Source organism: Lissotriton helveticus, chromosome 11 (assembly GCF_964261635.1).
Source record: "Lissotriton helveticus chromosome 11, aLisHel1.1, whole genome shotgun sequence".
Lineage (NCBI taxonomy): Eukaryota > Metazoa > Chordata > Amphibia > Caudata > Salamandridae > Lissotriton > Lissotriton helveticus.
This window is the reverse complement of record NC_136072.1, coordinates 30105883-30129924: the sequence shown is the minus strand read 5'-3', so window position 1 is coordinate 30129924 and position 24042 is coordinate 30105883. Positions and strand designations below refer to the sequence as shown.

Below are 24042 nucleotides of genomic sequence, written 5' to 3'. Positions count from 1 at the left end.
GCCTGTTTAAAGTAAGAAGCATTCGTAGAAGAATACAAAGGGAGTTGATATGAAAAGGCTGTGTTCCTTGGGAGGGAAGAAATCACCCTGGACTGCCTAAACAAACAAAGCTAACAAACAGAAAGCCAGAAAATGTGAGTGACAAACCACAAAGCCAATGGGAAGCAACACACGGAATGCTTTCACAGGGAAGCTTTCTAAAAATCTCTAAGATGTCTTTAGCAAAGCAGACAGATGTGCTGTCTGGCAGGCTTCGACCTAAAAATAATAAGCTCACCTTTACGCCATTCGCCCCTCCAGCAGCCAAGTGCTTTGAAGCGGGCCGGTGCAAGTTCTGTGCTACACAAGTCCCGTCATTCACACATTCAGTTTCTCTGGTCAGCGCACGCCACTTAAGTCGGCTGCAAAAATACTGCCTTCGCAGCGCCTGGCTCTAACCCTCATTCAACAAGAAAGTCAGACTGTGTCCACGAGCAGCAGGCTACAAAACCAAAGCGCTAGGACTACCTCAGGAAGCGCGGGAGGCGCCCCGAAACCGCGGGCGGATGCGATTTAATGGGGAGCGGAAAAGGAAGAAGGCTTTTCTTCAAATATCATCATAGTCTATAAATAAGAGCACACCCGAAGCACACCAAAGAGTTACTTATGAAGTTACAGAGGAAGCGAGAGACCGGCCGAAGAAGAGACAACGTCTTGTACAAACTCAAACAACGAGAGATAGAGAGAGATAGAGAGAGAGAGAGAGAGAGAGAGAGAGAGAGAGAAAGAGAGAGAGAGAGAGAGAGAGAGAGAGAGAGAGAGAGAGACACAGTCACATGTTACAAGGAGGGGCAGACAGTAGTAGTTGTAATTATATAGCGAATATATTATCCCTGTTGGACAGGCCACATGAAGGGCTCGCTCCCTCCCCGCAGGACAGGGCCCGGGCCACCGTCAGCACCATTGCCCGGCCCAGCCGCCATCTTGGACGCGGACGCGCGGCCTCAGCCCGACCCCAACCCTGGGCCTGGCCAGGCCCCGACATCCCGGCACCACCCTCCACCCAGGAGGTGAACGGACCACTTGGCAGGTCAATGGGAGTAAGAAGTGTCGATGGCTCTCCCCCGCCAGGTGCCGAGCACCCCCAGCCTCCTCGGGCGCTGGCTCCACCCCCCTGCTGGGTGTCTGGACTCCCTCATCCCAGACCTCCCGACCTCCAAGAGCGAGGGTCCGGACATCAAAGGGCGCCAGACCTATAACTGAGGCCGCCCCAGGACAGGAAGGCAGTTGTATCCTGGAGTCGAGAGACACCGCGACGAACTCATCCTTGACGGACTGCTGGCGCTGCCACAGCCCTGCCTTGTGAACTATTGTCCTGCCTGCTGGCGCTGCCGCGGCCCTCTGCAACCTTCATCCTCGTGGGACCTGCTGGCGCTGCCGCGGCCCTCTGCAACCTTCATCCTCGTGGGACCTGCTGGCGCTGCCGCGGCCCGTTGTAACCTTCATCCTCGTGGGACCTGCTGGCGCTGCCGCGGCCCGTTGCAACCTGCATTCTCGTGGGACCTGCTGGCGCTGCCGCGGCCCGTTGTAACCTTCATCCTCGTTGGGACCTGCTGGCGCTGCTGCGGCCCGTTGCCACCTACGACCCCTGCGGGACCTGCCGGCGCTGCCGCGGTCTGACCCATCCGAACACCGAGCTCGAGGATTGTGAGCTATCACCGTTACCCCTCCGTACCCGTGGGTACCAAGACTGTCCCGCTACCCCCTTCCCTTACTAGAGACTAGAATTGAGAGGATCATCGTGTCCTGATCGCCCTGTATCGTACCACTCTACTACCAGAAGTGCCTATAAAAGGTGTTACCCTGATCTTTGTGTGGTGTCCATCTGTGGGGGGGAAGTTACCTGTCTGTGCGATCACTGTGCTCGGCCGACCCTCCAGGTCCCCGTCTAACATTCCCTTACGGCGAGTAGCACACTACTCCGCAACCTAATGTTAGTGGTTAATCTAGTGGTTATTGTGATTAGTCATGTGCTCTCAAGAAATAATTGCACGCAATTTACTCAGTTACTTTGTGATATATTAATACCAGGTAGTTATGATGGTTAGTGGCACAGAAGGACAGGAAAGAAATGATGTCACACAGAGACAGGCACAACGAAAAATGAAAAAGTCACAAACTACAACAACAGAGTCACAGAAGGAGACAGAGAAACACAAAGGGACAAGTCAGAGAGTCAGTTACACACTGAGAAGAGAATGTCACGAAGAAAAAGACAAGGAACAAAGGAGACACAAAGTGAGACCGTACAAGGCCGTCAGGGAGAAAAGTTCACAGAGGCAGAGAACAAGCCAGAGACAACGTTATGCTGCAAAGAGAAATGAAGAGAGAAAAAGGTGGCGAGAGAAGGAACGCAAGTACTAAGACAGAACAAGAGACTGTCACACAAAGATGGATGAAGGCGATAAACTGAGCAAGCAGGAGAGCAAACACAAGGAGATGATGGACGGAGCGCTGAAACTTTTCAAACACTCATCCCCATCACATATCTGGGTTGAATCCATCATCGTTCTTTAGCTCACTTCACCACCCCAGTTCAGACATGGCCATATGCAAATCAGTCTGACCCTGTGCCTCATGGGAACAGTCCAGCCCGAACTGCCAAGCCATGCCTTCCCTGGACCGGAAACAAGCTTCCGAGGACCGGTTTCTGGCATTACAGCCGTCTTCAGCCCGGCTTGCTTGAATCCAGTGGCTTAGTGAACACGGGACCCACGTCTGGGCATACCCTTCCCACATAGGGTGAACAGCAAAACACACAAGATGATGGACGGAATGTTGCACAATGGCAAAACATTCACCCCCAGTCACAGATCTGGGTTAAATCCATCGTTATTTTGCTCACCAAGCCACCCCAGTTCAGACATGGCCATATGCAAATCAGTCTTGACCCTGTGCTTCATGAGAACAGTCCAGCCTGACCTGCCAAGTCAGGTCCTCCCTGAACTGGAAACAAGCATCCTGGGACCAGTTTTGGGGTAACACCCCTCCTCAGCCAGGCTAGCTTGAATCCAGTGGCAAAGTGAGCAAGGGACCCACCTCTGGGCATACCCTACCAACTTAGGGTGTACAAAGCAAACATAAGGAGATGATGGACGGAGCGCTGAAACTTTTCAGACCTCACCTCCAGTCACAGAAATGGGTTGAATCCATCATCATTCTTTAGCTCACTTTGCCACCTCAGTTCAGACCCAGCCATATGCAAATCAGTCTTCACCCTGTGCCTCATGGGAACAGTCCAGCCCGAACTGCCAAGCCATGTCTTCCCTGGACCGGAATCAAGCATCCTGGGACCGACGTCAACAGGAAGAGAGGAAACCCAATGGGGCTCGTGCTTTTGGGCAATAACCCGGATCCTCTCTCGTATTTGAGCTGGGCAAGCTGTCCAGGTTCTAATTCATCGCCTAAACCTGCCATAAAGAGCCCAGAGATGTGCTTTGATAAGTCTTTTAAATTTTATCCTCAAGCTATCAATCTAGCCGCGATTTGCTATGGTTTGCTAAGGATGTTACGCAAAATTCTGCCCCTCCCACTGAAAAGAGAATTGTGGTCCAGGCGCTTATCCTTTCCCGCCTGGATTACGGCAACTCCCTGTATCTGGGAGCGCCGAAAGCTACAATTAAAACATTACAGGTCGTACAGAACTCTGCAGCACATCTACTGTATATTTACCAAGACCTCAACCTGCGCTTCGAGCCGTGCGTCTCCGCCATTGGCTGCCGGTCGCGGAGAGGATTACATTTAAATCCCCTGCATCGCGCACAGGGCACCGCCGGACAAAGGACGGGCGATCTCTCGATCACGGCTCTCTCTATATAAACCCGGGAGATCGCTGCGATCCTCCAATGCCTTCTTGGCTAAGATCCTGATCATTAAGAGAGCAAAACCAGGAGGGCGATCCTTCTCATTCAATGCATCCAAGCTGTGGAACACCCTCCCCTTTCTTCGAGTGGTTGTGAAGGAGCTTCCGTGCATAAGGGCAGGGCTTTAAGTGGGCCGGGTCTCACCGGTGCTCAGCACCGGCAGTTTTTTAAAGAGGGCCTCAAAACGGGTCTCTATCGGGCTCTGTTTTGTGCCCCGGCACAGGCGGTCCTGCAGTGACAGCAGGCACATCCATGTGTGCTGCTCACTTCTCACTACTGTGTGCGTGCTCACACTGCTCACTTCTCACTGGTGTGCGCGTGCTCACACTGCTCACTTCTCACTAGTGTGCGCGTGCTCACACTGCTCACTTCTCACTAGTGTGCGCGTGCTCACACAGCTCACTTCTCACTAGTGTGCGCTGCTCACACGGCTCACTTCTCACTAGTGTGCGCTGCTCACACTGCTCACTTCTCACTAGTGTGCGCTGCTCACACTGCTCACTTCACACTAGTGTGCGCTGCTCACACGGCTCACTTCTCACTAGTGTGCCGTGCTCGCACTGCTCACTTCTCACTAGTGTGCCGTGCTCGCACTGCTCACTTCTCAATAGTGTGTGCTGCTCACACTGCTCACTTCTCACTAGTGTGCGCTGCTCACACGGCTCACTTCTCACTAGTGTGCCGTGCTCGCACTGCTCACTTCTCACTAGTGTGCCGTGCTCGCACTGCTCACTTCTCACTAGTGTGCGCTGCTCACACTGCTCACTTCTCACTAGTGTGCGCTGCTCACACGGCTCACTTCTCACTAGTGTGCGCTGCTCACACTGCTCACTTCTCACTAGTGTGCGGTGCTCACACTGCTCACTTCACACTAGTGTGCGCTGCTCACACTGCTCACTTCTCACTAGTGTGCGCTGCTCACACTGCTCACTTCTCACTAGTGTGCGCTGCTCACACTGCTCACTTCTCACTAGTGTGCGCTGCTCACACGGCTCACTTCTCACTAGTGTGCCGTGCTCGCACTGCTCACTTCTCACTAGTGTGCTGTGCTCCCACTGCTCACTTCTCACTAGTGTGCGCTGCTCACACTGCTCACTTCTCACTAGTGTGCGCTGCTCACACGGCTCACTTCTCACTAGTGTGCGCTGCTCACACTGCTCACTTCTCACTAGTGTGCGCTGCTCACTTCTCACTAGTGTGCGCTGCTCACACTGCTCACTTCTCACTAGTGTGCCGTGCTCGCACTGCTCACTTCTCACTAGTGTGCGCTGCTCACACGGCTCACTTCTCACTAGTGTGCGCGTACTCACACTGCTCACTTCTCACTAGTGTGCGCGTGCTCACACAGCTCACTTCTCACTAGTGTGCGCTGCTCACACTGCTCACTTCACACTAGTGTGCGCTGCTCACACGGCTCACTTCTCACTAGTGTGCCGTGCTCGCACTGCTCACTTCTCACTAGTGTGCCGTGCTCGCACTGCTCACTTCTCAATAGTGTGTGCTGCTCACACTGCTCACTTCTCACTAGTGTGCGCTGCTCACACGGCTCACTTCTCACTAGTGTGCCGTGCTCGCACTGCTCACTTCTCACTAGTGTGCCGTGCTCGCACTGCTCACTTCTCACTAGTGTGCGCTGCTCACACTGCTCACTTCTCACTAGTGTGCGCTGCTCACACGGCTCACTTCTCACTAGTGTGCGCTGCTCACACTGCTCACTTCTCACTAGTGTGCGGTGCTCACACTGCTCACTTCACACTAGTGTGCGCTGCTCACACTGCTCACTTCTCACTAGTGTGCGCTGCTCACACTGCTCACTTCTCACTAGTGTGCGCTGCTCACACTGCTCACTTCTCACTAGTGTGCGCTGCTCACACGGCTCACTTCTCACTAGTGTGCCGTGCTCGCACTGCTCACTTCTCACTAGTGTGCTGTGCTCCCACTGCTCACTTCTCACTAGTGTGCGCTGCTCACACTGCTCACTTCTCACTAGTGTGCGCTGCTCACACGGCTCACTTCTCACTAGTGTGCGCTGCTCACACTGCTCACTTCTCACTAGTGTGCGCTGCTCACACTGCTCACTTCTCACTAGTGTGCGCTGCTCACACTGCTCACTTCTCACTAGTGTGCCGTGCTCGCACTGCTCACTTCTCACTAGTGTGCGCTGCTCACACGGCTCACTTCTCACTAGTGTGCGCGTACTCACACTGCTCACTTCTCACTAGTGTACGCTGCTCACACGGCTCTCTTCTCACTAGTGTACGCTGCTCACACGGCATGCCAAGTGAGTGTTCTTGGGGAAGGGAAATCCTTTAAAGAGTCATTTTCTCTCTGGATTTCCATTCTCTTTTCGAAACTCAGGAGCAGCAACATGGTCGTGGTGTCACCAGGGCTTTAAGTGGAAGCTTTTTCAATATTATATGTAACAATCCATAGTTGTTGCTTATTTATCTTATGCAGCTAACAACCATTGACAAAGCCAACAGTCCTGACTTGTTGTAGGTTTGATGTTCCTTGTTGTATCATATCTGGACGCAATGACAGAAACAGCAAAATACAAGTGCGGCGGCACACCATGCTAAGCACAGATTTTTAGCTTACGTGTTTTTAAGCCACACCCTTAATTACACTGGCAACCATCATACTCGATTCACTCAGAGTTAGGGGCCGGTTTTATTACAGACATGATAAGAGTGGCTCCCTTAATATCTTGGCTGAAGACCTGGTTGATTGGTGAACTCTCCCTGAATCATGTTATTCTTAAAGATTGCTTATTATTAGACAATGTAAATAAAACTAAGTGGTTATCTTATGTTAAACAGTGGTTTCTTAAACATGGGAGACCGGAGCTCTTTTCCTCACAAGAACAAATAACTTGTAAGGACATAGCACTGATAAAGGGGGCCATGTTACAGATGCTTATTGTTGCCAATCCCCCAGGTCCTGAACTTTACCTTGTTTTAGTTAATCGTCCTTATCACAGGTTTCTTTTAACACGTTTCCGCCTAAATATGATCTATTTGAATTTAGGTTATTTCCCCGAATGGAGTACTCCTGAACAGCCACCACCGTGTTCCTGCGATAACTTTTCTAAGCAGGACACAATGCATTTTTTGACGTTTTGGGATTATTACACGGCTGTAAGGACAAAGTTTCTTGTTCCCATCCTTAAAGAGGCAGGGTTTTTTCAAGTCAAGCCCGCTCTCCTATATCTACAATTGTTAAACAACACTAGGGTTATTTTTCATGTTGCCAGTTTTTTGGTGGGTGCTCTTAGGGCTAGGAACAAGAGAATGACAAACTGTAATTAACTGTATTTCCATAAAGTTGGATGTCTTGTATTGTAAATATTTTTCTGATATTGGGCAATGTAATATGGCAGCTAAATCTTTTGTGATATGACTTTTTTTAACATGTTTTAAAAAAATTTAATATTCATGAAATCTGTGAGACATTTTTAATATAAAAATTCTAATTGTTTTTTAAAGTGTTTTTTGAATGTATATTATGTATCATCGTCTTTTTATGATATTGAATTATCGAAATAAAGTATTTTGACTGACTGACTGACACTGGCAACGCCCCTTTGAGAGACGCCCCCAGTTTTCTCATCCAAATTAAATCCCTGCATAAGGTACTAAAGGCCTGGCTGTTTCAGAGCACGTTCTTCTAAGTCCTTCGTCTTGTGCTACACCGACAGCGCTGGGAGGCCCATGGGCAGCCAGGCGCTATACAAGTGTGCTGGAATCACAAACAGTAACAGATGTGGTGACACCAGGAGGCCTGTGTAAGACCAGACCTGTGTGAGGTGACAGTAACATACAACAGACCAGATGTCTTGGTGACATCTGCCCCAAGTGATATGTCCTGATTCCAACATACTCTATTGCTTTTAAATAAACTCACATTATTTCAATACTGACAGGAATATCTCCTGGTATTGGCCTGGCAGTCCCTACTGTCAGTTTCCCAATGGAACAGCTCAGGGCCAATAACTCCTATTATAGGCCTGGCAGTCCTATCTGGAGGTCAGGCCCATCTTCCATTAGAACAGCTCAGGGCCAATAACTCCTATTAAAGGCCTGGCAGTCCTATCTGGAGGACAGGTCCACCTTCCATTAGAACAGCTCAGGGCCAATAACTCCTATTAAAGGCCTGGCAGTCCTATCTGGAGGACAGGTCCACCTTCCATTAGAACAGCTCAGGGCCAATAACTCCTATTAAAGGCCTGGCAGTCCTATCTGGAGTTTTGGTCCGTCTTCCATTAGAACAGCTCAGGGCCAATAACTCCTATTAAAGGCCTGGCAGTCCTATCTGGAGTTTTGGTCCGTCTTCCATTAGAACAGCTCAGGGCCAATAACTCCTATTATAGACCTGGCAGTCCTACCTGGAGGTCAGGTCCTTCTTCCATTAGAACAGCTCGGGGCTAATAACTCCTATTATAGGCCTGGCAGTCCTATCTGGAGGTCAGGTCCAGCTTCCATTAGAACAGCTCAGGGCCAATATCTCCTATTATAGGCCCGGCAGTCCTATCTGAAGGTCAGGTCCACCTTCCATTAGAACAGCTCAGGGCCAATAACTCCTATTATAGGCCTGGCAGTCCTACCTGGAGGTCAGGTCCATCTTCCATTAGAACAGCTCAGGGCCAATAACTCCAAGTGTAGCCCTGGCAAGCCACCCTCATGGTGTACGAGAAGGTCACGCAAAATAAAACAGATGCAAACCAATCCATTTGCAATTTAGCGTAATAATGAGGAAACATCAGGAGCAGCCACTGTCCACTTCAACTCAGTGTCAATATTCACAGGGGTTCATCTTTGCTTTACAGGTTTTAATGACCTTCCAGACCCTTCCATTTCATGGCATGCACCGGGTACACAACAGTGTCCAAAGCAAACAGAAGGAGATGATGGACAGAACTTTTCAGACACCCACCCCCCAGTCAACTGATCTGGGTTTAATCCATCCTTATTTTGCTCACCAAGCCACCCCAGTGCAGACATGGCTATATGCAAATCAGTCTGACCCTGTGCCTCATGGGAACAGTCCAGCCCGAACTGCCAAGCCATGCCTTCCCTGGACCGGAAACAAGCTTCCGAGGACCGGTTTCTGGCATTTCAGCCGTCTTCAGCCGGGCTAGCTTGACTCCAGTGGCAAAGTGAGCAAGGGACTCACGTCTGAGCATACCCTGCCACACTTAGGGCGAACAGAGCAAAACCAAAGGGGATGATGGACAGAGTGTTGAAACTTGTCTACCCAGGAGCAACCCACAGAGCTGCGGAGGAGAAACGCAGTCTCTGGAAGTGCTCTGTAGGGGCCCAGGAAGCGACAGAGCAGCCCATGGCATGCACCGGGTACACAACAGTGTCCACCCAGGAGCAACCCACAGCCACGCAAACCTCCCAGGGGTTCCTCACCCACCGCAGAGGACGCAGCCGTCTCTCACTTCCACAGATAGCAGAACTACTCTTCACTCCCCACAGTCAGCACTACTATCCCTCACTTTCCTTTCTCTTTTCGGCTCTACGCCTTCGGTCTGCTAGCTGAAATCTCACTTAGTTGAGACAGCAAAGCTAGTGTCCCTTATCTCAGACCGATACCAAAGGGGATGATGGACGGAGCGTTTGAGCAAATCAAACACTCACTCCAGTCAACTGATCTGGGTTTAATCCATCCCCATTCTTTAGCTCACTCCGCCACCCCAGTTCAGACATGGCCATATGCAAATCAGTCTGACCCTGTGCCTCATGGGAACAGTCCAGCCCGCACTGCCAAGCCAGGACTGATGAAGGCTGAAAGCCCGAAACCAGTCCCTGGATGCTTGTTTCCAGTCCAGGGAGGACCTGGCCTGGCAGTTCAGGCTGGACTGTTCCCATGGGGCACAGGGTGAAGATTGATTTGCATATGGCAGGGTTCAAACTGGAATGGCGAACCGAAAAACGATGGATTTAGGCTCAGATCTCTGTACTGGGGTGAATGTATGACATTGTTCTGCATCCTGTCCATCAATTGTACTTTTTGCCTTATCTCAGACAGCAGAGCTTGCTCTCACTTGTAGAAAAAAGCAGATCTATGGCAGACGGGTGACAGGCACCGCCTCAGACGGGTGACAGGCACCGCCTCAGACGGGTGACAGGCACCGCCTCAGACGGGTGACAGGCACCGCCTCAGACGGGTGACAGGCACCGCCTCTGCAGACGCATCCTACGTAGGTGAATACCTCACACATTGTAAGGGAAGAATGCCGAGTAAAATGTACTCATGAGTTACGTTATCATTCCCCCCCCAAAAAAATATTTTTGGCTAATATTCCAAATTTCCGTGGTGGTGTAGTGGCAACATAACTGTATTAAGTCCATCATATAAACTCGAGCACAGCTGATTGTAAACCCTAAAATCAGCATTTATTATTCTGTCTTCTTGAGATAGCACACATTAAATCAGCCCCGCCAACGCGTTTCGTCCCCACAGGGGTCTTCATCAGGGCATATCCATTACTGCCGACATTTATACATGGTTTGTTGGTAAGTACCGGACTGATTAGCTGCCTCCCACTCTGTTATGTGTGTCTTGGAAGAGGCAGGGAACAGCTGGTCTTTGGGGAAAGAAACTCCAGAAACAACTGTATTGAGACTGAGAAAATAAAGGGGGCGTGGAAAGATGAGGTTAGGACTCTCACAACACAACATTAGGCAAGGAAAGATCAGACTCCATCGCATGCACTTAAGAGCAACAAAACCAGCGCAAAATAGAGCTGTCTTGTTCCAGCTACGATAAAAAAACAAGCATTTGCAATGCAATAGGTCTCGCATTAGGAAAGTTTGAGCTATTGGTATTGTAAATGACACATTTTTTATTTATGTGTTGGTTTTGAAAATAGCGAAAATAGCTTTGTCATTTACAATGCCAAAAGTTTTAACTTTCGCAAATGTGACACCTATAGCATTTGTAATGCAATATGTGTTGTATTTACGTGACTTAGATGTATTGATATTACAAATAAAAAGGGTGCAGTGTGTGTGTGAGGGTGCAGTGTGTGTGTGTGAGGGTGCAGTGTGTGTGTGTGAGGGTGCAGTGTGTGTGTGTGAGGGTGCAGTGTGTGTGTGTGAGGGTGCAGAGTGTGTGAGGGTGCAGAGTGTGTGAGGGTGCAGAGTGTGTGAGGGTGCAGAGTGTGTGAGGGTGCAGAGTGTGTGAGAGTGCAGAGTGTGTGAGAGTGCAGAGTGTGTGAGGGTGCAGAGTGTGTGAGGGTGCAGAGTGTGTGAGGGTGCAGAGTGTGAGGGTGCAGAGTGTGTGAGGGTGCAGAGTGTGTTAGGGTGCATAGTGTGTGAGGGTGCAGAGTGTGTGAGGGTGCAGAGTGTGTGAGGGTGAGTCTCCTGGGAACATAAACTATGGGAAAATGAATATTGGGAAACATTACATACGTGCAGGAGTTTGCATGGCAATATACAAAATAAAGAAACATAGAGGTAAATACCAGCTTTAAAAAATCCATTAAGTTGCTAGAGACGCACAGCAGCTGTGATTTCATGTAAATAAAATAAAACAAGTCACTGCGAACACGCTGTGTAGCCAATAAATTATATGTCTGCCCACAAGGCTGTAGTCAGACACCCTTTCATGCACAGGACTTAAGTCTCAAACAATCTCTTGCCAGTGTTGTCAAAGTCAGGACTAGCTCCCCCTGGATGATTTCTAAAGCAGGCCTTTTGAGTGTAAATATTGGCGCTGGGGGGTTAAGTGTCGCTGGAGATCCTTCAAATCTCAGGCAGGAATCCCTGCAGGGCTGGCTCCGCTTTTCATCCTTCAAGCGAGGCTTACATTACACATAGCTCTGAGAGGCTATTAGTTAGTTGGTGCGCGCTGCCTAACTGGTCTAATCAATGGTCAACAGGGGAGAGGCAGATTCTGTATCTAAAGGAAGTGTTCATATAGTCTGTCTGCAGGGAAAAAAGTCGAGGTGCTGCAGCGACATGTTCAAGATCACACAGTGTGCCTCTCTGATAGCAGCCATAGCATTTCCAAAACTGTTTTATGTTTAAAAAAATCTTAATGGGCGTAGGATGATAACATATTCAGAAGTGGGTGCTTGAACAATATATCCAAACTTTTAGCACTGAAAACATCTATGTGTGTTTTTAGGTGTTTTAGTGGAAGAAATAATGGATGGTGCTATGAACAAAGTTTCTGGCAAAGGAGTTAGCTGATTCTTCTAAAGTAAAGGGATTACATTCAGGAGGGATGTCCCACAGAAGTGAGAAGAGGAGACAGATGGTGCAGGCGCAGTGGCATTGGGACCCAGGTGTACGAAGGACTGACAAAACGCAAATTTTTTTTTTTAACTATCCTTCCTTGCTTGCACTAGGGCCCAACTCACCGTTGCTGAGCCAGCGTAGCTTTGCACCTGGGAGCAAGAGCCCCAGGATGAAGAATATTGAAGCAGAGGGAACACCTTAGTTTGGGCCTAGGATGATGGGTAGGGCAAGATGGGGGCTTACGTTTTTTAACATGTCAGAAGAAACTCCCCTTTCTCAAGAAGTAGCTATCATTAATGCAGCAGGTGCATTACCACTGGGACCCAGGTGTCCAAGGGGCCCACTTGTGGCATATAGGTTACCTGTATTCTGGTAACATGAGGCCACAGGTTCTGGAACGTGGTAATGTAAGAGAGCAGGTACTGACAGTTGGAGGTGATACCACTAGGCATTGGGTGTAACTGGCTTGCCCTCCAATATATCCTTAAATTACCTTTCGAGTCTACTTTACACGACTACGTCACAAATAGGACTGTCCGTCTTTGGGGCAAGGGGTGAAAGAAGAGTAATGAAAGAGGCAGAGGAGAAAGGCTGATAATCACGGCTGCAGGTATCATCAGTTCAGTAGCTGGCATTGCATGCCCAGGAGTGTGTGTGGCTTACAACGCCCCAATTATGGAGACTCTGATTTCTGGTCACTATATTTTTTTGTTCGATGTATTTGCTCTTGTATAAGTCTAACAAATACTGTGCATTTTGTGCTACAGGTCAAATGTAATGATCTGAAAAGACTCATAACTGCGCTAAGTCCTGTTCTTCCCGCTTAACCAACCCTTGCCATTATGTTTCTTAGGGGACCCAAATTCAAAACATTTTGTTTAGAGGTGTTCAGAACAAAAATGTTTGAAAACTTTTGCCATAAAGCCAAACACCACCTTGAAAAAGTCTCATTTCACGTGTCTTCTTTAGTTTTGAAGATTGGAAACTTGATCGAGTAGAGAGGGCAACAAAAGTAGACTTACTGTCTGGTTTTCCTCTGGTTGCTCCTCACGGGCGAGCAGTTGGGTCTACTAATAGCCGTTCTAGCATCAGGAGGACAGCCACAAACATCCACATGTACGTCAACCCGGAAACACTTTGGTAGGCAGGTCACAGGAACTATTTCCTGTGAGAATCAAAAGACTAGTACGCAAGCAATAGAGTAAGAACTGTGCTAAGAATTGCGCGGCCACATTGGAATAGGCCGGTTTCTTTAAATTAGAAAAGTGACTTTTCGCCAATGGACAAGAAACTTGTTTTAAAGAAAATGAAATTCGTTAAACACCTCCTTATGCGAACACATAAACGTAGTAGGGCTTTTTACCACCTTCATTTTCAAAATTAAATTGTACATGCCTCCATTATTCTCGCGCAAAGTATCGTGTCACATTTTTTACATGCTCTCGAAAAGACTATATTTTTGGGAACGAATAAATGAAGGGTTTTACAGTGTTTGTTTTCTGTTTGATTGACAGGTTTTGAACCAATCGGTGCAGTGCTCTCTTTCTGAACCCTGCCGTGTATAGGGGCGGGAGTTCGCCTGTACTTCCGTTGTGGGAGGCGGTCTCTGTTTCTTCTGCTGCTGCTTGTGAAGGGCATCGAGCCGGTCGCTGTTGAACGAAGGTGAGAGCTAGAGGGGTCTTTTGAATGAGAGTGTTGTTGCAGATGGTCCTCGAGAGTTTTCGAGTTCTAAGTGCTGTCACCAATTGCTGGGGCCACGACGCACCCTGCAGTTAGAAATGATAGCGGACCAGAGAGGGAGCATGTCTAAAAGGAGTACTGCCTCCTGATTGGCTGAGGAGCCGACGCGGGAATCGAAACTAGTGGTGCGCGCGCACCAGAGGAGCGGGGGCAAGGGAGCGCGAAGACGCCGAGACGAGGTAAGGGATGTGTGTGTAAGCGCCGGGGGTTCTCTGTGTATGTGTGTGCGTGCGTGCGTGTGTGTATGCGGGGGGGTTCTGTATGTATGTATGTATGTGTGTGTGTATGCGTGGGGGGGCTGTATGTGTGTTGTGCATGTGTTGTGAAGAGCCTGTTGATGCGCGCGACCTGATCCCGGCAGGCTGCTGCTGCTGCTGCGTGCGCGTGACAGTCTGTTGTCCTCTCCGGCTCCCTTTGAGTCCTTGAAAGCCGGAATGATAACAATAGTCTCGCTCTGCGACAGCAGGCCTTTGGCCTGCAATCGCAGGGCGAGACCTAATGATTTGTGGACTCAGGATGCCACGTTCAATTAGAATCTAAATAAGGAGCAATGCACCCCAGACGAGGAGCAAAGATAAACAAGCATTGCACAAGAAAGCCACTGACAAGGGACCACCTAGGTTTGTTGGAAGGTCAAAAGACCCACCCTACACAACCTCTGTGCCACAGCTGGAAGAGCCCCAGACGCAACCCTCTCCCAGTAATCATTATATAGAGGCAATCCACTAACCACCAGACAAGTCAAACAGGTTAGGCTAGAAAGTGCCAACGCCCAGCCAATCTTAAGGAATACTCCAGGAGCCCAGCTCCCACTTCCAAACACCCACTCACAGCGATGAGGAGCAGGAAGAAAACCGCCCACTGGATAACCTCTGGGGATCACAGCTGCAGACAGATGTCGCACAAAGCGCAAAGAGGCCAAGGAATTGGGAAACACTATACAAACACATTGTAACACAACACAGTATGTTATTACGGAAATTCCTTGGAGGTGTGTCACAACAGCATAGGTTAAATAAAGTGCAGTGCTACACTACAGTAACGTTACTTATGTATTTTAACTGTGTACTGATGTCACTCTTCAGTAATGTATCCCTGAAGTTATTGGTCCGAGTAGGTATACCCGCAGCAGTAACGTATCCCTAAAAACACAGGACCCACTGCAGTTATTTCACCTCCTACAAGAAGGGGGACCATAGCTGCCATGGTTTCGGATTGCTTATGTGTGACATTTTCATATTTTCAGTGTAGGTATGAGTGACATTCAACGGCTAAATGTGCGACACTTAGAGTGACACTTTCTTGCGAGCAAAATCAAGCAATGAAGACCAGGGAAACATATAAATATCAGAAACTGAGCCCATTTGAGCAACGGGAAACTCTGAGAAGATCTTGAAGCTGCTGCAAAGCACCAGAAATGGAAGGGCAGTAACCTAGCGCCCTTGTGACCTAATCGCACAGTAAAACAAATGCGTAACCATGAATCTACTTACCATATTGCACAGTTGGCTTAAAAGTTGGCCGTCACCTGACCAGAATTAAACTAATTGTAGGATGCAACTCGCTCGTTTGGTATTATCCAATCACAATGCAATAATAGTTAATATCACTTAATGAGTATTGAGATCGGAATCATACTGTCAATTGGGCGTAGAACTGCCCAGCCCGCCACGGCAGCGCCCATCGCAGCCCGAGCTGAGCTGTAACAGGTGATGTTCTACATTAAATATATTTTCAAAGTCAGAATTATGGTTTATTAATGTATAACTACAGACCTGAGAGTGTGTGCGACAGAGAGCGAGCGGCTGCGTAACCAAGTTACGTGCCGGCCACGACGTGTCGCTCCGGCAGCGGCCGTGGTCCAGTCATGCGGCCTCATCATACTGTTGAGAGGCTGCAGGTACCAAAGAGGCGGCACAGGCAGCGGTGCGAGCAGCACTGTGGCGGGATACCAAACTTTAAGAAACATAATTCAAACCGCCGTCCGCTCGCGCCACGAGCAGCGCTCCTATTGCAAACCCTGTCTCTGCATTGGGCAAATCATGGGACACATTGTTGCAGTCTCCATAACACCGCATCACATGAACGCCACTGTGAATCGAGCCAGTGAACGCAAGCTGAGCCAAGTCCTGGCCAACCCCCCGCCCAGGCCTGGCCAACGCGACCGGTCCCACCCGGCAGAGTCGATCATGATTCAAAACATCTCAACAAATTCACACCAGGGGAGGCAGAAAAAAAGTGCAACTCACTGCACAGCGTGTGTGCAGCAGTCACAGTTGTGAGTCACGCACTCTGCGGTTCCGCCAATAGTACGCGACTGCGCTGCTTTGCTCAGTACTAACTATAGCAGCGCTAAGGCTTGACCGCTTCGGGAGGCACTATAAATGCGTGACTGCATTTGAGAGCGGTGATGCGGACCCCCACACTAAAACACGTTAGTTCAACCCCTGATGCGTGGTACTTGGCAGGGCTGGGTCACTCCCTTCAGTAATGTATCCCTGAAGTGAATGGTCGGAATATGTTTACCCTCTGCAGTAATGTTACCTCTAAGGTAATGTTATCTGCTGCACAATATGGTCACTGTAGTTACTTCATTTCTTTGCAGCACTCCCTCCTGCATTAATGGTACCACCTGCAGTAAAGGCAGCATTGCAGTTATTTTCATTCCTAGGAGTAGTGTTACTGACTGCAGTAATGCAGCCCTGCAGTATTGTTATTCCCTGCACTAATACTGCCACCGCGGCTATTTCACTTCCTTGCAACAGGGCTCAAACTTACAGTAAATCCCTCCTGCATTAATGTTACCACCTGCAGTAAAGGCAGCATTGCAGTTATTTTCATTCCTAGGAGTAGTGTTACTGGCTGCAGTAATGCATCCCTGCAGTATTGTTATTCCCTGAACTAATACTGCCACTGCAGCCATTTCACTTCCTTGCAACAGAGCTCAGACTTACAGTAAATCCACCCTGCATTAATGTTACCACCTGCAGTAAAGGCAGCATTTATAGTTATTGTCCACCCTAAGAGTATTGTTACTCACTGCAGTAAAGTTGTCCAATAGTACCGTTACCTCCTTCGGTGATAAAACCACTGCAGTTATTTCCCTTCTGTGGAACACGCTCACTCACTGCAGGGATGTTCTCTACCTGCAGTAACAGACCACTTCCACTCTTTGAAATCAGCCCCCCCCCCCATCACATGTTGCTATGTCTTTACCCCTGTGCCTTTCATCTATGTTTGAGCCATATAAACACCACATACATTCTATGGTTCCTACACTTCTTTGAATGAATCTAATCCTGTGCAGTAATGCCCCCCTCCCCTAGTAATTTTCCATTTGCAGGAATGGTACTGCTCTAGTTATTACATGCCCTAGGAGCCATCTTAACCTGCAGTAAAGTCACCCTCTTTTGTCTTAGCACCACTACAGTTCCCTGCCTTGAAGTAGTGTTAGATCCTGCTGCGACCTTGCCTATGCCCAGCTTAATGGATACAAGCGCAGTTAGCTCACTACTGTGGCATGGCACTGCCCCATCATGAAATATGTTCTATAGAAAAGTTACCCCATTCAGTAACAGTACCACTAGCCTTACTTCATTTCCTAAGAGAAGCGTTACCTCCAGCAGTAATGTCCCTGATGCTTTAGATGGGTCAGTGCTGTCAGGTCCTGAGTAGCAGCACTTCTTTATTTCAAGCAGGAGAGTACTTGCACTTCTCAGCAGAGGAACAACGCTTTTAGTTGGAGACTGACCGCACTTCTCAGCCGAGGAACAATACTTTTAATTGGAGAGTACCTGCACTTCACAGCAAAAGATAAATACTTTTAATTGTATAGTACTTGCCCTTTTCAGCAGAGTAACAACGCTTTTAGTTGGGAGACTAACCGCACTTCTCAGCAGAGGAACAATACTTTTAATTGGAGAGTACCTGCACTTCTCAGCAGAGGAACAATATTTTAGTTGGAGAGTACCTGCACTTCTCAGAAGAGAAACAATATTTTTAGTCGGGGAGTACCTGCACTGGTCAGCAGAGGAACAATACTTTTAGTTGGAGAGTACCTGCATTTTTTTCAGCAGACGAACAATACTTTTAGTTGGAGAGTACCTGCACTTAGCAGAGGAACAATACTTTTAGTTGATGAGTACCTGCACTTCTCGGCAGAAGAACAATTCTTTTAACTGGAAAGTACATGCACTTCTCAACAGAGGTACAATACTGTTAATTGGAGAGTACCTGCACTTCTATGTAGAGGAGCAATACTTTAAACCGGAGAGTCGCTGCACTTCTCAGCAGATGAACAGAACTATTAACTGGAGAGTACCTGCACTTCTTAGCAAAGGCACATCATTTTAATCGGCGAGCGCCTGCATTTCTCAGCAGAGGAACAATACTTTTAGTTATAGAGTACCTGCACTTCTCAACAAAGGCACAATACTTTTAATTTCAGTATCTATGCTTCTATGCAGAGGAACATTCTTTTAGTTGAGGAGTACCTGCACTTCTCAGCAAAGGCACAATACTTTTAGTTGTAGAGTACCTGCACTTCTCAGCAAAGGCACAGTACTTTTATTTGGAGAGTACCCACACTTCTCAGAGGAGGAACAATACTTTTAACCGGAGAGTTCCTGCCCTGCACTGGTCAGCAGAGGAACAATACTTTTAATTTGAGAGTATCTGCACTTCTATGCAGAGGAACAATACTTTTAGTCGTGGAGTACCTGCACTTCTGAGAAGAGGAACAATACTTTTAACTTGAAAGTACCTGCACTGGTCAGCAGAGGAACAGTATTTTTATTCTGAGAGTACCTGCACTTCTATGCAGAGGAAAATTACTTTTAGTGGGAGAGTCCATGCACCTCTCAGCAGAGGAACAATATTTATAACTGGAGAGTACCTGCACTTCTATGCAGAGGAACAATACTTTTAGTTGGAGAGTCCCTGCCCTTCTCAGCAGAGGAATAATACTTGTAGTTGTAGAATACCTGCACTTCTCAGCAAAGGCACAATACTTGTAGTTGTAGAGTACCTGCACTTCTCAGAAAAGGCACAATACTTTAATTGGAGAGTGCCAGCACTTCTCAGCAGAGGAACAATATTTTTAACTGGAGAGTACCTGCACGTCTATGCAGAGGAACAATACTTTTAGTGGGAGAGTCCCTGCACTTCTCAGCAGAGGAACAATATTTTAAACCAGAGAGTACCTGCACTTCTCAGCAAAGGCCCAATTTTAATCGGTGAGTGCCTGAACTTCTCAGCAGAGGAACAATACTTTTAGTTGTGGAGTACCTGCACTTCTCAGCAGAGGAGCAATACTTTCAACTGAAGAGTACCGGCACCTCTCAGCAGAGGACCAATACATTTAACCGGCGAGTACCAGCACTTCTCTGCAGCGGGGCAATGCTTTTAATCGTAGAGTACCTGCACTGGTCAGCAGAGGAGCAATACTTTTAGTTGTAGAGAACCTGCACTTCTCAGCAAAGGCACAATACTTACTGGAGACTACCTGCACTTCTCAGCAAAGGAACAATACTTTAAACCGGAGGTTATCTGCTATTCTCAGCAGAGGAACAATACTTTTAGTTGTAAAGAACCTGCACTTCTCAGCAAAGGCACAATACTTTTACCTGGAGAGTACCTGCACTGGTCAGCAGAGCAATACTTTTAATCGAAGAGTACCTGCACTGGTCAGCAGAGCAATACTTTTAGTTGTAAAGAACCTGCACTTTCAGCAAAGGCCCAATACTTTTACCTGGAGAGTACCTGCAGTTCTCAGCAAAGGAACAATACTTTCAACTGGAGAGTACCTGCACTTCTCAGCAGAGAAACAATACGATTAACTGGAGAGCACTTGCAATGGTCAGCAGAGGAACAATATTTTTAACTGGAGAGTACCTGCACGTCTATGCAGAGGAACAATACTTTTAGTTGGAGAGTCCCTGCATTTCTCAGCAGAGGAACAATATTTTAAACCAGAGAGTACCTGCACTTCTCAGCAGAGGAACAATACGTTTAACTGGAGAGTACCTGCACTGGTCTGCAGAGCAATACTTTTAATCGAAGAGTACCAGCACTTCTCAACAGATAAACAATACTTTTAGTTGGAGAGTCTCTGCACTTCTCAGCAGAGGAGCAATATTTTAGTTGGAGAGTACCTGCACTTCTCAGCAGTGGAACATTATTTTAGTTGGGGAGCACCTGCACTTCTCAGAAGAGAAACAATATTTTTAGTCGGGGAGTACCTGCACTGGTCAGCAGAGGAACAATACTTTTAGTTGGAGAGTACCTGCATTTCTCAGCAGACGAACAATACTTTTAGTTGATGAGTACCTGCACTTCTCGGCAGAGGAACAACACTTAACTGAAGAGTACCTGCACTTCTCAGCAGAGGAACAATTCTTTTAACTGGAAAGTACATGCACTTCTCAGCAGAGGAACAATACTTTAAACTGGAGAGTACCTGCACTTCTCAGCAGAGGAACAACACTTTTAGTTGATGAGTACCTGCACTTCTCAGCAGAGGAACAATTCTTTTAACTGGAAAGTACATGCACTTCTCAGCAGGGGTACAATACTGTTAATTGGAGAGTACCTGGACTCCTATGTAGAGGAGCAATACTTTAAACCGGAGAGTCGCTGCACTTCTCAGCAGATGAACAGAACTATTAACTGGAGAGTACCTGCACTTCTCAGCAGAGGAACAATTCTTTTAGTTGATGAGTACCTGCACTTCTCAGCAGAGGAACAATTCTTTTAACTGGAAAGTACATGCACTTCACATACATGTAGGAGCTCGGGTTCAGGGCACCTGCACTTCCAGTGTTCCTTGTCGAGCTCTGCACGTCCCCCGCACCTGCAGCCTCCAGTGCACCCCAGCTAGGGAGCACAGCGCCCCCCCCTTACCTGTCAGTGCCCCCGGCCCGTGCTCCGGCCCCGGGCCCCCTCCACGGTGCTCCCCGAGCCCCGGACCTGCAGCTGCGGCTCGTGCACCGGTGCAGCGCGGCGCGCGCCTCTCTCTCCAGCCTCCTGCGGGTCCCGCAGTGACACTGCGCAGGCGCGCGCTGGCCCGCTCCGTCCGGGGCAGCGCACGCGCACTCGGCTCACAGGCGCCTGCGCACAGTATGTCATAACCTGCGCGAGTGAGTGGCCTCACGCGGCGCTCCAAAGCAAACCATGACAATACTCTGCGCCTGCGCAGAAGCTGGTTTGGGACAGTCTTTAAAGGGACAGTAGTTTAAATGGCAGTGTCTCAGTTTGACACAAGTAATTGGCAGAAGAGCTTGTGACAGTTAACCGGTTTTTTAATGGCTTAATTGGTCACAAGCAGACTTCATTTTTTAAATATTTTAGGTGTTAATGCACCTGCTGCAGAAATCTCTGTATGCTCATCTTTTTCAGGAACTAATGATAATAATGGTACCATGGCTCAGGTGGTTAATGTACTTGCTGCAGAGTGTTTTAAATTGCCACAGTTTTGGATGTATGACAGAACAAAGACAGCCTTGACAGCAAAGTAGCACCAAGGGTTAATGTGCCTGATGCAAAGCACAACGGATAAAATGCAGATCACAGGATTTATTTACTGTCGATGGCTCAGTTGGTTACTTCTTTTGACGCAGAGATCCTTTTGTTAGCTGCAGTTCACAAGTTACAACCTTTCGTACATAACACAGTGAGCTATGAACTAGCATCAAGGAGCTACATGCAAACTGCAAGGCCTGGGTTGAGAGCCCAATTCTTTTTTTCTCAATCTTTCGTTATTCTAAGGTTGCTAAAATGGGTTCTTTTGGATAGTAATAATCTTTTATTAGTATAGACAACTGCAATCACCATGAGTCACGTTTCCAATACTAACTGAGTTTTTTCAGAGCAAGCACTCTTAACCTTTAATGCATGCCGATACAACACTTCTGGGACTACTGTACCTTGTAAACCTTATAGTCTTATGTAACATTTCATGTATATTGTTTAGACACTTGTTAAGTGCTAAGACACCCTACATTGGGATGAATAGCGCTAAAAAGACATGAAAACAAACTGGTGCTGTTTAACCCCTTAGCTGCGGCGGCTATTCCGCCGCAGCGCTAATGGGAAGACGGGGCCACGCGGCGCTCCCGTACTCGGGACGGAACCGCTCCGTCACGAGCCTCGGGTGGGCTGTGCTTGTGACGGAACGGTTCCGTCAGGCCCCGCCCGCTCATCAGCGGCAGGCGCGGCGAGCAGGCCGTGACGGAACCGTTCCGTCACCAGCACAGCCCACCCGAGGCTCGTGACGGAACGGTTCCGTCATGAACACGCAACGGGTTAAATCATTATTAGTGAAATTACTTATGCCGGCAGCTACATCCAACATTTGCATATGGCTGGGTCCAAACTAGGGTGACGTGGGTGTGGGGGCCCAGCGGGACCCTCGTTGGTAAATTGCTAGAGGCCGCCGCAGCGCTGGAAAGGAGGCACACAGACACAGGGATAGGCAGTATCGGACGGAGGTCACGATTGACCCCGGCCCCTTTTTTTAAGCCCTCTGCCAACGCCTGGCCAGAGAGTGTTACATTGTGTGTAGGTGCTTCCGGAGCACCGTCTCTGTTGGTCCCAGCAGATATAGACTAGACGGCTACATCGGGGAGCAAAATAATGATGGACGAAACCCAGACCTGTGACTGGGGGTGAGTGTTTGAAAAGTTTTAATGTTCCGTCTGTCATTTTATTTTGTGATGTTGCTATCTGGAGGAGGTAGCCAGTGGCTGCTGCTGTCCTCTTAAAGGTAACTGCACCTGACAGTCATCAACGAATACAGAAGATTTCGTAATGTGATAGCCGTTTCAGCATGTTGGCAAATGCGATGGTTCTTGCCTTCAACAAAATATTCTATAGATTTGGTATTGCTGAACTATCAATTCTAACTCTATCCTTACTGCCAAAGGGAGGGGTTCAAAGATTTTCCAGGTACATGGGGTTTCATCACAGAACATTCAGACCTTGGGGATGAGCGAGAGGGCCTCTTTTCGTCAGGATCCAAGCATTATTTCTAAAACCTAGTCTCTGATAGCCACCACCCGAGCTTTATTTGTCACCCTGCTGCATTGCTCACCAGAACCTGATGGAGCGGCGTAGACTGTTGCTTGGAAGTGCACAGGTTCCAAGGCGGCAGACGTTTGGTGGCTAGCAGAGTGCCCGTCGGCAAGGGATGTTGAGGTCAAGAGAAGTGTGGCTCAATGGTTAGAGCGGCAGACTCTGATGCAGAGGTTCAATTCCCGCCTCGGTGGGTCTTGGGCTCAATTTCCCCGGACCTTATAATTCCCGCCTCGGTGCCTATTCTAAGCATGGGTCCCACTCTGCAACTCTGGGCAATAGCTTGTTTAATCTACACAACGGCCCCAACAGCCCTAGGATGCCTGGCTTCACCTTGGGGGTGCCCAGGAGTGGGCACTTCACAGGGAAAGGCCAGGAAAGGTTCCACAGCAGTATGTGTACAGCGCCTTGAGACCCCTTCGGGGGTGATACGTGCGCTATATAAGCACTACATTTACAAGACATGGCAAGAAGGGTTTATGGCTCCTGTGCCCCAGTCATCTATGGGTCATCTTTCAGATTCTGATGACAAGTGCTGGCTGAACCTGGCACTGCACTTTGATTCATTGGTCCAGGACACTGGTGGCAGGGCGGAGTGAAGAGGTGACCCCAAGTGGTGCGGTGACCACAATTAGCGTAAAGATTTGTGGGGACTTGAGCACCTAGTGTTGGTTGTGGTCAGGCTTTGGTTGGGGGGGCAGAAGGCAGACAGGTACCACTGGTCTCTAACCATGATAGTTGAGGTCCTTTGCGACTGGTTTACCGCGGCAGGTCCTAGAAGGATTCTGTCAAATTGACCAAGCACAAACCCTTCGGCACTTGACTCTCAGGATAGCGAGGATGAGTAGTCACAGGCTCGCCAGGTGGGTAGTGTGGGAGCTCAGCAGTCATCAAACAGACACACTGACCGTAAGGTCCAGCCCAGTGCTTATCATTTATGTAAAAAGCAAGATCTCTAATCACACAGAACTAAAACGACACAATTCAATGAAAATGACATACAGAGTTGCAAATTGAGTGATATTAAACAACGAGGAACAACATCCACTTTTTCCTGGTATCGACCTTCCTCCGACTAGGGT

The 24042-nt window shown here is 48.4% G+C and overlaps 1 protein-coding gene across 2 annotated transcripts in view; it reads right to left on the bottom strand.

Annotated features, from left to right (window-relative positions):
• The window catches only part of TNK2 (tyrosine kinase non receptor 2), a 394078-nt gene extending 373177 nt beyond the window's left edge, over positions 1–20901 (bottom strand). The window contains exon 1 of one of the 2 annotated variants that reach the window (XM_078667996.1): positions 20792–20901. The gene's annotated coding sequence lies outside the window, so the exon portion shown is untranslated. The remainder of the gene's footprint in view (positions 1–20791) is intronic. The other variant, XM_078667997.1, reaches the window with a different exon arrangement.
• Between the last annotated feature and the right edge of the window lie 3141 nt (positions 20902–24042).